At 40.4% G+C, this 16,555-nt stretch overlaps 1 long non-coding RNA gene across 2 annotated transcripts in view; it reads right to left on the bottom strand.

The window, feature by feature from the left end:
* LOC144461924 (uncharacterized) overlaps window positions 1-16,231 on the bottom strand; it is a 50,189-nt gene extending 33,958 nt beyond the window's left edge. The window contains exons 1-3 of one of the 2 annotated variants that reach the window (XR_013490503.1): window positions 15,932-16,231; window positions 12,301-12,475; window positions 3,725-5,889 (exon numbers count right to left, since the gene is read on the bottom strand). This is a non-coding gene — a long non-coding RNA (uncharacterized LOC144461924). Of the gene's footprint in view, window positions 1-3,724; window positions 5,890-12,300; window positions 12,476-15,931 lie in introns of those variants that run through there. The other variant, XR_013490504.1, reaches the window with a different exon arrangement.
* Window positions 16,232-16,555: the final 324 nt, after the last annotated feature.

Below are 16,555 nucleotides of genomic sequence, written 5' to 3' on the forward strand. Positions count from 1 at the left end.
AGGTTTTTTTTATTGTAAAAGAAGTGTCTGTGTGCTTCTTTATTGCCTTCATATTATGATTTATATAGATCACTAACTGAGATTTATCTATATGGCCTTATTTTAATGCAGTAAACAGAATCATTCCATAATGTTTCCTCCCATGTACCATCACTGTAACTGTTACTGAAGTGTATGTATGTATCAGTGTTTGGTCACATGGGAGGTTCAGCTACAATACCTCCACACTGAGGACCCTTCAAGCTGCCAACAACCGCCCGTCAAGAATAGCTCATGGGCAGCACGACTTAAATCCACATCCCGATGTTTGATTGTCTTCTGTGGATGAAATTACAGCTTTATCCAGGCTCAAAGAGAATCATATTCCATATACTGCAAGAATACTGTGAGCCAGTCTTCAGGTAAAAAAGCAATTATCTAATTAAATGTATCTGGTTGCTTGCAAAGCTTTGTTGGGCTTTCTGTGTTTCTTGTGTGAGCATCGTTTATAGCTGGCGTCATAACAGTGGAGAGAAGAGATGTGACAGCCTGTGAATGGGACAGAAAAGATGTGGACATGTTTTCTATAGGAAAATTTTAAGTTGTTTGAATTTGAGTTAAATGTTTTTTCTTGTCAAATTACTGAAAAATTAAGCTTTGAAATCAAGGGGAAAAAGGTGATGAGACTTAAGTACAGTTTTTCTCTTAACTTTACTTAAACATAAAATATGTAATCTCCTGCTGCAGAGTGTCTCTCAATCAGAACAAAAACAAAAGACGGAGCAAGTCCATCATTGCAGTCTTCCAGTTACTATTCCTTCAGTTTTCATTGTTAAGGAGGTTTTTACCGGGAGCCGTATTATCCACAGAGGGGTCTTCCTCTCTTAAACAAACGGACCAGGCAATTAAAACCGGTAAAAACACTCAATAAAACAGTTTAACATTAAAAATAAGCGTTTCACTAATGCTGTGTAACACAGCAAGGGCTGAAGCTGGAACATTTGTTCATGTAGTCTTGAGATAAGTCTTAAGATCCAGATGTCCAATGACTAAATTTCTTCATCTGGTTAAAATATGTAGTTAAAAACAACCAAGACCGAAAAACTGCATGGTACAAAATGTGGTTTAAAGATATATTGGCAGAAACTGAATATGTAATATAAGTATGTTTTCTTTAATGTATAATCACCAGAAGATAAGATTCATTGTGTTTTCGTTACCTTAGAATCAACTGTTCATATTTACATAGGGAGCCTGTCTTCGTCTATGGAGATCTACAGTAGCCCAGAATGGACAAACCAAACACTGGTTCCAGATAGGGACATTTATGTTTTCATGTTGGCCACTGTAGTTAGCAGCCCCTGCATGATGGAGTGTTGGAAAACACAGATTTTTAACATGAAACTGTTTGTACAATGTTCTTAGTGGTTTAAATAACTAAAGGTGTGTTTGTTTTGGAGAGGAGGAGACCTCTACGGATAATTCAGCTCCCAGTAAAAACCTCCTGAATGTCTGAATCTTAAGTTATCAGAGAAACAAGGTGAGTGCACGTTAGCAGGTGCTGGGTTAGCAGCCCATCTCTGACAAGCGGAACAGAACACTGAGTTTTAATGTGAAACTGCTTTAATTAGTGTTTGTACTGATTTAAATCACTTGATCCATTTGTTATATTGTTATATTTCAACCAGACGAAGAATTTTAGCCATTGGATGTCTGGATGTTAAGTTATCAGAGAAACAAGCTGAGCAAATGTTTCAGCTTCAGGCATCAGTAAAACGCTGTTTGTTTCAGAGAGGAAGAGACCTCTGCATATAATTCAGCTCCCAGTAAGCAATTGGTGGGCAAGCAGCCCCTTCACGATGGGCTCGGCCAAATGCTGGTTTTTAACATTGAACTGCTTTATTCTGTGTTTTTACCGGAGTAAATCACCTGGTCTGTTTGTTTTGGAAACAGATAATTCGGCTCCCACTAAAAACCTCCTGAACAATAAATACTGGAGGAAAGTTTCAGCTGGTTGTAATCTGCAATCATAGCCACTAGATGCCACTAAATCCCCCTAAATCTTAAACACTGCTCCAAGATCACCCTTTCAGGGGGCTTTTACCAGAAGCCGAATTATCAGCAGAGGTATCCTCCTCTCCAAAACAAACAGACCAGGTGAGTTAAACTGGTAAAAACACTGAATAAAGCAGTTTCATGTTACAAATCAGTGTTTCTCCTGTGCTGTTTGGCACAGCAGGGTCTGGAGCCAAACTGCCGACATTGTTTGCTCAGCTTATTTCTCTGATAACTTAAGATCCAGACGTCCAATGACTAAAATCGTATCTGGTTTAAACTTTATAGTTAAAAATGACCAAAATCTAAAAGGTGTATTTTAAACTGTGTAAAAAGTCCATTTATGACAGCTTTGGCAGACAATGCGAAGGGGATATGACTCCACTGACAGGCGACGTCAACCAAATGACACGGACCACGACCTTGATTCAAATGACATATTCTCTGGGTTTGTTGGAAACTTTTGGGATAATGTATGTACACAACGACTAAATAGAATACATTGGTCTTGACTTTTTTTGGCATTCAGTGAGGAAAACTTAGAAATTATATCTTGGCGTTAAAACCTAGTGTTCTGCCCCTCTCCTGACCTCTTTTGTTTAGAGTGAAAAACAACTACTTACTTTACTTACTGTAAATTAAATTAGTGATGTAACAGTTTATTATCTGTAAAAAATGATGCAGGTGGAGTTCAAAAGCATTTAGTGTCCTCTTAGGTGTTACCTATTGGCTCAAGTTGCACCTGGTAAAAATATCCTCACTTACATTGGTTCTCACAAGGATAGAAGTACACACACACTCACACACTTTAGCTTTCTGCAAACTGGGTGAAAAACAGCCTTTTCTCCCGAAAGGTCACAATGAGATTTGAATGACAGCTTTAAGTCCTCCGCTCATATTACAATCTGCAGTGGAGGAGAAGTCCGCAGTGCGCTGCCTTCCTGGGAAAGGCCGGGAGTACAGGGAAGCAATTAATTGTAATGAATAATGGGACAAATCTGGCTGGCATATGACCGCTAATGCTCCTTTTTTTTTTTTTCTCTGGAGGATTGAGGACGGTGATGGCAGCCATGCTGAGGTGTCTGCCTGCACACTAATTGAAAACTGTGAGGATGATGGTACTGTCTTTCTCCAATGCTTCTTTTTTTCTTAATTCAAAGGGAGTTTCTGATTTTAGAATTGTGAGGCTCCAAATACCCCCAAAACATCTGTACGCCTAGAAGAAGACTTGACATTTGGTATTTATTAATTTCTACATATCATTATGATGCATTTCCTGTTATTACTTCTCCCTACATGATGCTGTCATGGTGACAAGTAAAAAAAAATACTTTTTTTTAGCTTATATTTAGAATATAAAGAATTTAGACTGAAAAAAATATGCGAATCAGCCTTAAAAGGTTAGTTCAGACTTTTTGAAGTGAGGCTGTATGAGGTACTTGTCTGTAGCCAGTGTGTTAATACAGTAGATGATCAGTTTTGCGGCACAGAGGCTAAGCATTGTACTGCTGTGGGCGGGGTCAGCAGCAAAATGTCTTTAAGCCACCTAAAAAAAACAATATCAGTTTTAGTGTTTGCTACTTTGCCATCAGAGAGAGATTTCTGATGAGGCCGTTACATCGCTGTTGTCAAAGCCACCAGACTCCATTGACAGAAACTGTAATTTTACCTTGCTGAACACAGGAGCTGCTGTTCCCCAGCCAACATTTGTATATGGGACCCATGTGGGTAGTAAACAGGCTGGAAAATGGGCCATATTTGGGACTGTTCATGCACAACATATTGGCCCCATACCATTAGCCCACATGGGTGGGTTTACCCAAGTGGGCCACAGATAAGACACTAATTTTTGGCTCATACCCATGTGGTACCTAGTAGCCCTAGCATTACTGTGTGGGGCCCACTTGGGTAAAGTCATTGATGAAGGCAATCGGCATGGGGCCAATATGGAGCCCATGGACAATCCCATATAGGGTCAATTTTTCAACCCATTTACTACCTACAATAACACAATAACAATTGCTGGCTGGTCTACTGCTGCCTCCATCAGTTAGTTAGTTTGTGTTATTGTGTAACTTTGGCATTGCACAGGGTTAGTCCGGATGTTACACAATAATATGAGCTGCTATCATTTCATTTGAATACACTGACATCACTCTTTATCTGTCATACTGCACCTTTAAGCCTCCTACAGACTGTGAGATTTTAGCAATCTTATAAGTTTAGTGCAGCTACACTGTGCGACATGGATCTAATAAACTTAGGTACGCCATCGAGTTTGATTTATGCAGACTGTATGATGACAGCACCTATCAAATTGCAGGCCAAGATTTAGGATAGCTTCCCATACTGAGTGCTCAAGGATGCTGCACTGGTTATTACTTCTCCAACTGTGAAGCACAACATGTTGTGGCTGGTGGTTAGCAGCTTGTCTCTGACCCATTATCTGCACACAGTGCATGTGGAAACCCTGCTGTCCTGTCCATGAGTGATCCTGTCAGTGCCCTATATCCAACGTGGTTAACCTGCTGCCGTTTTGCCTTTCATTGTTTTGCCAACCAACTGGGTTGTCTGTTTGTAATTCTTTTTGAACAAGTTCTTTTCTTTCAGTGAAGCAGAGCGCCATCTTGTTGGGAGTCTACGCACCTAGGGTGAGGTCTCTGCACTGAATGCATGCGAGTGAAAGCACCAGACAAGAGTGTAGATTGCACCATTTTGAGTATTGCTGCTGCACTTGAGGGGAATAGGTGGTGGAATGCCTGGGCACCCAGCCTCTGCTCACTTCCCCTAGTTTTGTTTAGTTTAGTTTTGTGTTGGACTGGATATTTGAACTAAAGTATTTTAATTCCCTTATACAGGTATTTGTGTTGGTTTGACTGTTAATGTTTTTTGTTTTCTCCCAGCAGTTCCAGTCCCTGCTTATTTGCTCATTTTTTCTAAAGTCAATAAAATGTGGTTCATTTTTGGCTACATGTCTCTGTCCTTGTTTCAGTAACGAGCCTGTGTGCCCTATCCCTCATTTTTTAACTCAATTTAAGGTTCTTGGAAAAAGTATTTCCTGGGGTGTAATTACACCAGGTGCTGTTGTCTGCCCTCTTCCTACTCTTTCTACTTATTTAAATTTAAACCATATATAAGTTGTGCAGGATTTGGTGGGGACCCAGGGTTCATTTTTGCCCTGTGAGCTTGAGTGCCATTGTCAGTAATTAGAAACTTTGTAAGTGGAAATGATCAGCCAGTTCTCCTGGTTTCCACAAACAAGTTGCTGCAGAAATAATGATGTTTTGATGAGATTTAATTAGAAGTGTGAGTAAGAGCAAAGGGACCAGACACTCCCACAACAGCTCGACAAACCCTCACTTATTCAGCTAATAATTATGGTAAATAAGATGATAATTAACTGAGAAATTAATCACATCGACCTGTTGCAAGCAGAGGTTCAAATATTGATATGGGAGAGGGCAGGTAATTTAATAGATCATTATTCTGTGTCATTTGTGCCTTCAAGACTAATTGCAAGTGGAAGTCATTAAATAAGGAGGTTGTTTTTGAGATGTGAAGCACTAACATGACTTCTTAAAGTGTAAAATGTATTCTCTGGGGCACTGTGTCAGTCTTTGAGAGGGAAACAAGTAACAAAATGCTCAGTGAACCCTGAAAACTCTTCACTCTATGGGGTGAAATAATGGTTCACACCTCTCTGGACTTCCTCTGGTGGAACAAAAAGCCATTTTGCTAGGTGTCCTGACATTTACCTGGGTCACTCACAGCTTTTGTGTCTGTCCGAGTGGACAGGAAGCTCTTTCAGCTGCATTTCAATGGACTCCCACCAATCAATGCAAATAAGGAGAGAATCTAAAGAAAAAAGAGGAATATTAACTTTAATAATGCACAGATTCATCTTTTCCTGTAAAACAAGAAGCTGTTTGTCTTAAAATGTGTCAAGCTGGTGCCACATCACCGATTTTGTTTTGTTTTGTTCGTTTTTTTGTCAATGTTTCCATTGTGTATTTGACTCTTGACTTTGCAACAGTTGTTTCTTGTTTCTTTTCTTCTTCCATTATTAAGATTTCACTTTGCTGTGCATAATATAATTTAAAAATTAATTTCAAAACATAGCAAACAAATGTAAGTCTACAGGAATAAGTAACGCATCATAGACAAAAGTAACGAGGAAATCAGTTGGAACCTAAGCAAAACATACAAACAACTAAACTAAACATACAAACGACTTAAACCAACGGCACTCTGAACACCAAAGTAGCCACATAGCACTGAGCTGGTCACTCAATCACTAACCAGATTATTTAAAAACATTTAACCAAACAAAATAGCCTGGAAATCCAGACTCAAATCTAGAAAGATTTTGAGTCTGGCCCTCACCGATACACCCTTCCTACTCAAGGGGCGGCACTAACTGAGGCATTTCAAATGCCGCTGCATGCAATTGGATAGCACGATGGCCGATCAGAGCAAAAAACAAGGTGTTGTATTCATTGCGCTAAGCCCCATTTGTTTGCCAACCAGTGGGGCTAACTGATATATTATGCTTTTGCTGTATCCCGTCGGCAAAACGGCAAAAACGACCTTCTTGGAAACGAAGGCTTCTAGGGCAGTCTTCTGTTCCTCTCTCAGGGGAAAGATAAGTGTAGTTGGCTTAGTGTTTCTTCCAAAGCTAAATTGAATGGACGCGGTCCTTCGGCAGCTGCCATCTTGGCTGTTTACTTTTAGACTCTTACAGCGCAGCGTTGTCGTCATCATGTTACGGCCCAGAGCCCGCCTCTGTCAGATAGACTGATCTGATTGGTCCGATGGCGATTCAGCGGGCTCTGCTCGTCGGGGCCAGATTCCCGTGCAGAACAAATTCGAATTTGCTAGGGGCGGGGCATCTGGATTTCCACGTTACAAGCAAAACAGAAACAACAAAGTAGTCAAATAAAGTACATAGACACAATTACAAAGAACATCAGAGGCAACCTGAACAGGGTCAGGATAATAAATCAATTACATAACAAAACAATTTCTCGGGTTTGGTTTGGGTTCGGCCCACTTGACATGCTGCTGTGTTGTGCTATGGCCTATTAAAGTGCTGGAATTTGTTATTTATGTGACAACGCCTGAACGCAACACAGGCTCCACTCCATTGAGTGTGTGTACAGTGCCGTGCTGCAGGTTCGGACCAAGCTTGGTCATAATTGTCTTGGACTCGGGTCAGGTTTGGTCAGGAAAATGCTGTCCGAGCCACGCTCTAGTGTGCTCACCTGTGTCTGTATGTGTTTGCGCACACCAGTCTGTGTGTGTGTGCGCGCATCATGGCAGAACTCTGCCGTGAGTGATGCAGAGAGGAGAGGAGAATTGTAAACACACGACCATGTAGAGACCATGTACTCACACAGATCTCCGTTTCCCTGTGCCCTACTAACTATTTGCTGACAGCCTCTCAACCCCAACCAGAGCTACAGCAAGTACCCTCTCGCCTGAACATTTTAGGAACTAGATACTAATTACTGTGAAAATAAATAAATAAACAGTAGATTGATTTCACAGGAAGGTTAGGGTCCGTAGATGTTGCCGTGGTTGCCTGTGGTAAAACGCTTTCTGTGTGACTAGGGCCTAAAGCACTCCCAGTTAATGTCACCACTTCTGCATGGTGATACATTTGGTGGATGTGTTTTGGTGGAAAGAAAAGAGTTCCTAAATGGAACTGCTTACAGCAAGGTCTGTGAATCTTAAGTAACCAGGGTCATGATTTCTGCTAAGGCTATGCAATTAATGGTCTGGTGATCGCGATTACAATTTTGAGGTCAAAGGATTTCAAAATTAATGAAATCAAGGGTAAACGATTTTTGGTCACGGACGCCTGGAGATGTTATTTTGTCTTCTGCGGGTTAGGGTTGAAGTCCTATCCATATCGAAATAAGCAGACACACGCACAGCAACGTGTTGTGTGCATGCGTGATTAACATTGTAAATTTTGGTACGTGTGCGTGCGCACATGCGTTGTTACGTGCAGATTGTATTTCACGCGTAACAAGAAGATGCGTACTGTACTTACAGTGTGTGCACGTCCGTCTGTCACTGTTGGGGAAATGTTAAGTGTCCACACACACACGCGTGTTCACATTTTTTTGATACTACGCAACCGAGAGTTTATGTGTATCACGCGCACCAGTCCGCGTGCATGAACGCCTCACGTGGTTTCCTTTTCCATTTCATTCTATTTCTGTCTTCCATTTTCATCCAGTAGATGGTGCCATCGAGCCAATAATACACTCTATATAGACATATATAATTATATTTTTTTTTTATTAATAGATGTAATTGGAAAAACACAGACACAAAGTTAGTAGCCTAGATAGTTTTTTTTATTATTGTGGAAGAAAGCATTTGGATGAAATTTATTGTACCATTACCTCAGAGAGCAGAGTTAGCTCACTGGGTAGGGTGCTAGGATTACAGTCTAAACATTATGCAGTCTGATAGCTGGTCTCCCCACAATGCGATGATCCCCCGGTCAACTATAATTCAATGACTAAATAATAAAATGAAAAAGAAAACTACATGAGGCGTTCATGCACACGGACTGGTGTGCACGATGCAGATAAACTTCCGGTTGTGTAGAATCAACAAGTGCGAACGTGCGCGTGTGTGGACACTTAACATTTCTTCAACAGTGACAGACGGACGTGCACACGCTGTAAGTACAGTACGCATCTTCTTGTTAGGTGTGATGTAGTTTGCGCACGTCATAGTACACGTGCGTGTGCACGCGTAACAAAACTGTTCTATTATCTTCATGTGTGCGTTTATGCATGCGTTCGCAAAAAACGCATAAATGTTACGTGTAGTCACTCCGCGTCATGTGATTGCGCGGCGTGCAGCAGTCACGCGTGACCGTTATAAGTCAATGGGGAAACTACATGACACGTCAGGCGTTGCTTTGCTGCACAGGCGTCAAAGCACGCACGTGTGACACGTTCAGTCGATAGCTGTGCACGTACAGTACAGGCCAAAAGTTTGGACACACCTTCTCATTCAATGCGTTTTCTTTATTTTCATGACTATTTACATTGTAGATTCTCATTGAAGGCATCAAAACTATGAATGAACACATGTGGAGTTATGTACTTAACAAAAAAAGGTGAAATAACTGAAAACATGTTTTATATTCTAGTTTCTTCAAAATAGCCACCCTTTGCTCTGATTACTGCTTTGCACACTCTTAGCATTCTCTCGATGAGCTTCAAGAGGTAGTCACCTGAAATGGTTTCCACTTCACAGGTGTGCCTTATCAGGGTTAATTAGTGGAATTTCTTGCTTTATCAATGGGGTTGGGACCATCAGTTGTGTTGTGCAGAAGTCAGGTTAATACACAACCGACAGCCCTATTGGACAACTGTTAAAATTCATATTATGGCAAGAACCAATCAGCTAACTAAAGAAAAACAAGTGGCCATCATTACTTTAAGAAATGAAGGTCAGTCAGTCCGGAAAATTGCAAAAACTTTAAATGTGTCCCCAAGTGGAGTCGCAAAAACCATCAAGCGCTACAACGAAACTGGCACACATGAGGACTGACCCAGGAAAGGAAGACCAAGAGTCACCTCTGCTTCTGAGGATAAGTTCATCCGAGTCACCAGCCTCAGAAATCGCAAGTTAACGCAGCTCAGATCAGAGACCAGATGAATGCCACACAGAGTTCTAGCAGCAGACCCATCTCTAGAACAACTGTTAAGAGGAGACTGCGCCAATCAGGCCTTCATGGTCAAATAGCTGCTAGGAAACCACTGCTAAGGAGAGGCAACAAGCAGAAGAGATTTGTTTGGGCCAAGAAACACAAGGAATGGACATTAGACCAGTGGAAATCTGTGCTTTGGTCTGATGAGTCCAAATTTGAGATCTTTGGTTCCAACCGCCGTGTCTTTGTGAGATGCAGAAAAGGTGAATGGATGGATTCCACATGCCTGGTTCCCACTGTGAAGCATGGAGGAGGAGGTGTGATGGTGTGGGGGTGTTTTGCTGGTGACACTGTTGGGGATTTATTCAAAATTGAAGGCACACTGAACCAGCATGGCTACCACAGCATCCTGCAGCGACATGCCATCCCATCCAGTTTGCGTTTAGTTGGACGATCATTTATTTTTCAACAGGACAATGACCCCAAACACACCTCCAGGCTGTGTAAGGGCTATTTGAGAAGGAGAGTGATGGAGTGCTGCGGCAGATGACCTGGCCTCCACAGTCACCGGACCTGAACCCAATCGAGATGGTTTGGGGTGAGCTGGACCGCAGAGTGAAGGCAAAGGGGCCAACAAGTGCTAAACACCTCTGGGAACTCCTTCAAGACTGTTGGAAAACCATTTCAGGTGACTACCTCTTGAAGCTCATGGAGAGAATGCCAAGAGTGTGCAAAGCAGTAATCAGAGCAAAGGGTGGCTATTTTGAAGAAACTAGAATATAAAACATGTTTTCAGTTATTTCACCTTTTTTTGTTAAGTACATAACTCCACATGTGTTCATTCACAGTTTTGATGCCTTCAGTGAGAATCTACAATGTAAATAGTCATGAAAATAAAGAAAACGCATTGAATGAGAAGGTGTGTCCAAACTTTTGGCCTGTACTGTATATTGAAATGTATGGTACTCCATAGTATGTGTGAGTGTGTGTGTGTGTGCGTGCGTGCGTATCGGGGCCGAACACCACTGTGCGCGATACAGAGAGCAGAGGAGAATTGTAAACGTGCGACCATGTAGAGACAGAAATGACATGCTGTCGTGTAAACAATATTTCAATCAGGAGAGACACGTTTTTATGGTAAAAGAATATTTGTTAACATGTGAACGAATGAATAAGAATGTGGAAAGTCTTTGGCGATTAGACCCCGTAGAGATGGTTTGATTTAAGGAGGGTGATGAATTCATAGTCGAATAGGGAACCCTCCCGGGGTCTCGACACTGGTGGTGGTAGAGGTGGTGAAGATGAGATGAGAGGAAGATGGATAAGTGCAGATGTTCTGGATAAGTGGAGGAATGGGTCTTTGAGAGCTTGTCCTGGACTCTGCCTAAAATGATGGCTGACAGCAGCAGAAGAGAGAGCAGATTTAAAATGTTGCAGTGGCATCCTGATTGGCTGAGAGATCGTGGCAAAGTGTGATTGGATCACTAGAGGAGTGAACACCCATAGTCAGCTGATTAGGGGGAGTAGTGAGAGTGGGATGGAGAGAAATGTGAAAGGGTGAGCACGAGAAAGGTCCTCCTGATTAAACTTACGCTGAGCTTCATAAGTCATCACATGCGCTGCAGAATCGTTTGCATAATCGTGATTTCAATTTTGACCAAAATAATCGTGATTATGATTTTTTTCCATAATCGAGCAGCCCTAATTTCTGCAGAGACATTTTGGCATTTTGAGCACCACAAGCTGAATACTATCTAGCTATACTATATTTGAGAGAAGACAGACATCTCTATGGCCGATATCTCCAACACTCTGCAGCTCATGCTGAAACAATTTAGACTGATAAATAGCACTACAGCTAAGGGGAAAAATATGTATTTTTGATTATGGGTTTAACTGTCCCTTTAAGTTTTTGTTTTTTGTGGATTTAAACCACAGCTTCATCCCCTTTTTATAGCCTCAGAGTGTTGGCCTTTGAGACAAATGGTAAATGGACCTGCATTTGTATAGTGCCTTTCTAGTCATCCGACCACTCAAACTCTTTACACTACAAATCACATTCACCCATTCACGCACACATTCATACACCAGTGGCCGAGGCTACCATATAAGGTGCCACCTGCTACCTGCATCGGAAGCAATTTGGGGTTCAGTATCTTGCTCAAGGATACTTCAACACGCAGACAGGAGGAGCTGGGGATCGAACCGCTGATCTTCCGATTGGTGGATGACCCGATCCGAACACTTCAGGTGTGACACAGGGCACCATAGTTCCTTTAACCTTGTCTAAAATGTCACACTACTGTGCAGTGCTTTGAGTAAAAGTGGGCACCAATCTACAGTATTGCTGTACATAACATTCAGACAAAAAGGACAGACACAATTTGCCACCCTGCTCTTTTTTAAACCCTCGTTTTCACCCATCACCACTTAATGACTTCTTTAAATGTCACCATGGAAGGTGCTGCTGTTATATACGTCGGATTAAAATCTCATTAACTCTCAATGAGATACTCCACCATTTCCCTACAGTCCCTTCAAAGGAAATCAGATGGTAAAGGCAGCATTAAAGAAGAGGATTTACCCACAGTCAATCGATCTTGTACCCCCGACTTGTCACAAACTCCCTTGCAGCATCAGAGACGATGACGAGCCCTGGGCATGCTGTGATATTTCAGTCTGTCGGTGTGGGTGACCTGCCCTTTCCATCACCTCCCTGTTAAGGATTCCTCCACTTCTCCATCCTGCCTTTTGTTTTTCCTGCTGAAAGAGGGAGCAGAGGAAAGGGACTGAGGCAGAAGACAAAATACAGCAGGAACATATTTTAAACTCTGAAGGTCAAGGAGCGCCTGCAGTGTTTGATCTGAGAGTCCTTCCTGTGACCTCTGACCCCTCAGGGCCCTAAAGCTGCATCTCATGTTCACTGTGGGGTGAACAGTGACATTTGCTTCTATTCAAATGAACCTGAAATTTATGCATTCATTTAAAAAAAATATGAATAGCTCATCCACTGTTAATGGAATTGTTGCTCATCTGTTTTCAGGGGGAAGCTTGAGCTCTTTCATTGTGAACTATATAAAACAGTAAATCACTTAAAGATGATGGATATTATCCACAAAAGACTTATTTGGCTTAATGTTTTATCTTTATTTATCCTCTTCAACAGTGTCCCTCAATTCCATTGTACTTTTTTGTATTTAAAAAAATGGAATAGAAAAAATGTTTGATCAGAATTACCCTACAAAACCCTCAGTGTTTAATTTGTGCAATTACTCTTCTGTTTCTGGGCTGTAATTAGGCAATGAGCAATAAAAGAAGAAATGACCCAAAAAATTAGTTAGTAAGAAAAAAAAAGAAGAAAGAAAATGTAAAACAAGAAAAAAAGATGGTTAAAAAGAGGCAAAGAAATGCCCTGGAAAAAGTGCCTAAAAGTTAAAATTATTTTGTATCATAATTTTAAAAATGCTTTTTTTCTTATTTCCCCATGGTTTTTTTTTAGAATTTTACAAACCAAATTTGTTGGATTTCTTTCAAAAACATGAGAAAAAAGGCAGAATTTAAAGACTTAAATACTTGTGAAAGGCATATGAAAGCAGCACAAGAAAAGCAAAAGATATTACAGAAAAATACAAATATACATACATATATACATATATATATATATATATATATATATATATATATATATATGTGAAATAAATACGTCAACTTTATCAACAGGTAGGGCTAAAAGAATAAAAGCTCCTTAACGCTGCACTGGCCCAGGAGATTATGCAATAAAAACTGTAGTATGAATAGTGCAAATAAAATACAGCAGTGCAAATTAAACTGTCGCAAATAAAAACTGAAGTGCGAGTTAAAGTAGTCAATAGTAGTCAATAGTCACACACACACACACACACACACACATATACATATATATATATATATATATATATATATATGTATATTTGGTCAATAGTCACAATAGCAGCCCTACTTGACTACTATTGACTACTTTAACTGACACTTTAGATTTATTTGCGACAGTTTAATTTGCACTACTGTATTTTATTTGCACTATTCATACTACAGTTCTTACTGCACATTTCATGATAATCTCCTGGGCCAGTGCAATGTTAAGGGGCTTTTATTCTTTTAGCCCTACCTGTTGATAAAGTTGACGTATTTATTTAATTCCGTAATCCTGATTGTACAATTATGTTATTCAAATCTGTGTCTTGCTGTACTACTTGGTTGTCTGCTGTGTGTCTTGTTTGTATATGATGGTTTATGCTATGCTGCTATGTTGCACTATGTGCCCAAAACAAATTTCCCGTTTGGGACAATAAAGTTAATTTTATCTTATCTTATCGAGATGAAAACCAAGAAAAGGAATATTCCTGACGCAGAGATCAAGGTGCTTGTAGATAAGATGGAGGTTAGGAAGCACACAACAGATTGTTCAGTGGGCAGTGGGTTCACAAACTAAAGAAAAGGCAGAAAGTGGGAACATGTTGCTGCTTTTAATGCAGTGAGTTCATCAAACAAGACACTACCTGATTTTTCTCTCTTTTAAAGAAAAGGTCAGATCTAAAGGTGAATGTAAAACAAAAATGTTGCTCATGTACACAATCCATATGTGCAGGTGGTGAAGATGTGCCAGTGAGATGCAGAATACAGAGTTTCCAGTTTAGCACAATTCCTCACTTAGTTTTTCTTAATAAACCTGATTTATGGTTTGACAGTGGTGTACGCACATTTCAAGCAGTTTATCTGATGCTAGCCTGCTACTCTTATTACTTATTTCTCTAATTTTACTGGGAGCCGAATTAGGGCTGGGCATTATGGACAAAAATTCATATCTCAGTATTTACAGGCTGACTGGGGATACACAATATATATCTCGTTTTTTTCTATGAAATGGACTACATGTTTTCAGCTGCAAGTCAAACCACATTTGAGATGCCACAAGCACTTTTATATAAACAGACTGTGATAAAAAGAAATGCAAAGACAGGGAGTTTTTCCTGTTTGAAAATATACAGCTGCACAACATGTACATGAAAAATGATAAAAAATAAATACAGGGCTGTACGTGATTGTTTTTGCACACAGCACTGGGGCTACAGAGGTTTAAAGGTTTTCAGCACAGGACACAAAACTATAACATGACTATAAAAGTATCAAGTAGGTCTAAATGCATTGGAGTTTAGAACAATTAAAAATCTTTGCAGGGGGAATTAAAACGTTGTTTTCCATGGCCTTTTAAATGAATGTACTGCTGGAAAATGATTGAAATATTTTTATTTCTTTATTTCATTAGGCTATATGAACATTATTTATGCAGAGAGCATCAACACAGAGGCTGAGGGAGAGAAGGAGCCAGAGACACTTTGTCTGCATTATACATCTTGTATATGCAAGGTCTGTGTTGACGCTACATTTTTTAAAACACATCTGTCGCCTGCATCGAGGAGCTGTCTCAATGTCACACAATAGACTACAACTACCAAGAAGAACAGCGACGCGCTGTGATCCACCTCTCACACAGACACAGACCGATGTAGCACTGTAGAATGACAGATATATTAAACAGAGGAGCAGCTCTGTCTCTCTTAGTGTTGCTAGAGATCTTGTGAGTGAGTGAGTGGGTGGGACGGAGGTGTGCGTGTGAGAGAGGAGAGGTATACACTGGTATGCGTTATATAACGCAACTTGATCCTATACCAATATAGATGGTGTTGTCTAAATGTATATCTTGCTTGAAAATATATAGATATATTGATTGTTATATCGCACAGCCCTAAGCTGAGTTATTCTCGAAGATCTCTCCCTCTCCGCACCTAATGGACCAAGTGATTTAAACTGACAAAAACACTGAATTAAGCAGTTTCACATCCAAAAATCTATGTTTTTTCACTGTCTTTAGAAATGTGTCATAAAAAATGTAATTAAACATTTTATGAAATGCCATGTTTAAGGTTTCTCATTTAAAAATGTTATGAATTTAAAAAAAAAAAAAAAGTCTAAGTGTGTGCATTTTTCCTGTTTCCAAAAAATACCCTCTGAGAGTTGGGTCACATGGTGTAGACTGGAGACAGCCACCCCCAAGGTCAAATAGGTGATTACGGCCCTGCTCCTCTGGGTGTGTTTCTACTGACATTTTGCTTCTTTTTCTACAAAACAATAAATACAATTTGACATGACACACATATGTTCAAATTAATCGTGACTTACTTTTGTTGAGATGTCATTATCTTCGATGTCCATCGCGAGCAAACGTTGAAAAAAGAACGAGAAAGGTCCTCCTGAAAAAAGACGCTCCATAGTCCATCCCAGAATTCCATTGGTGATTATCACATTTAAATTTAATTTTAACAGTGATACAGCGATAGTTGTTCTTTTACAATCATGAAACATTGCAGTCAAGAACTACTGATAAATAATTTGGCTTACTTTAATGGTGCCAATTTTCCAAAATGTATCCAAATATAGGCTAAAATAAACTTTGTTCAAGTTGTAACTCACGGCTGACTCGTTGCCATGCAACATTACTTCCTGTTTAGAACCAAGGCTATTCAAGAGAAGGCTGGGACACGGGGTCAAACATGGGGGGATTGCACATGCGCAGTGTAACTTGAGCTGCGATGCTGGAGGGTGACAGCAGGGGTGCTAGATAAAAAGCGCAGGATCCGCTCAGGCGATCAAGGAGTGTGCTTGGTGCGGTCTGCTTGGACGTTTGGACAGCGGCTGCCTGAAGTTGTCAGAATTGCATCTCTGTCACTCTCACCCACAACGCAGGCCACCAGTGACAGTCCAATAATAAGCTGTGAAAATGACATGCATGCACATCCCCCTTAT

Source organism: Epinephelus lanceolatus, chromosome 24, assembly GCF_041903045.1.
Source record: "Epinephelus lanceolatus isolate andai-2023 chromosome 24, ASM4190304v1, whole genome shotgun sequence".
Classification (NCBI taxonomy): Eukaryota; Metazoa; Chordata; class Actinopteri; order Perciformes; family Serranidae; genus Epinephelus; species Epinephelus lanceolatus.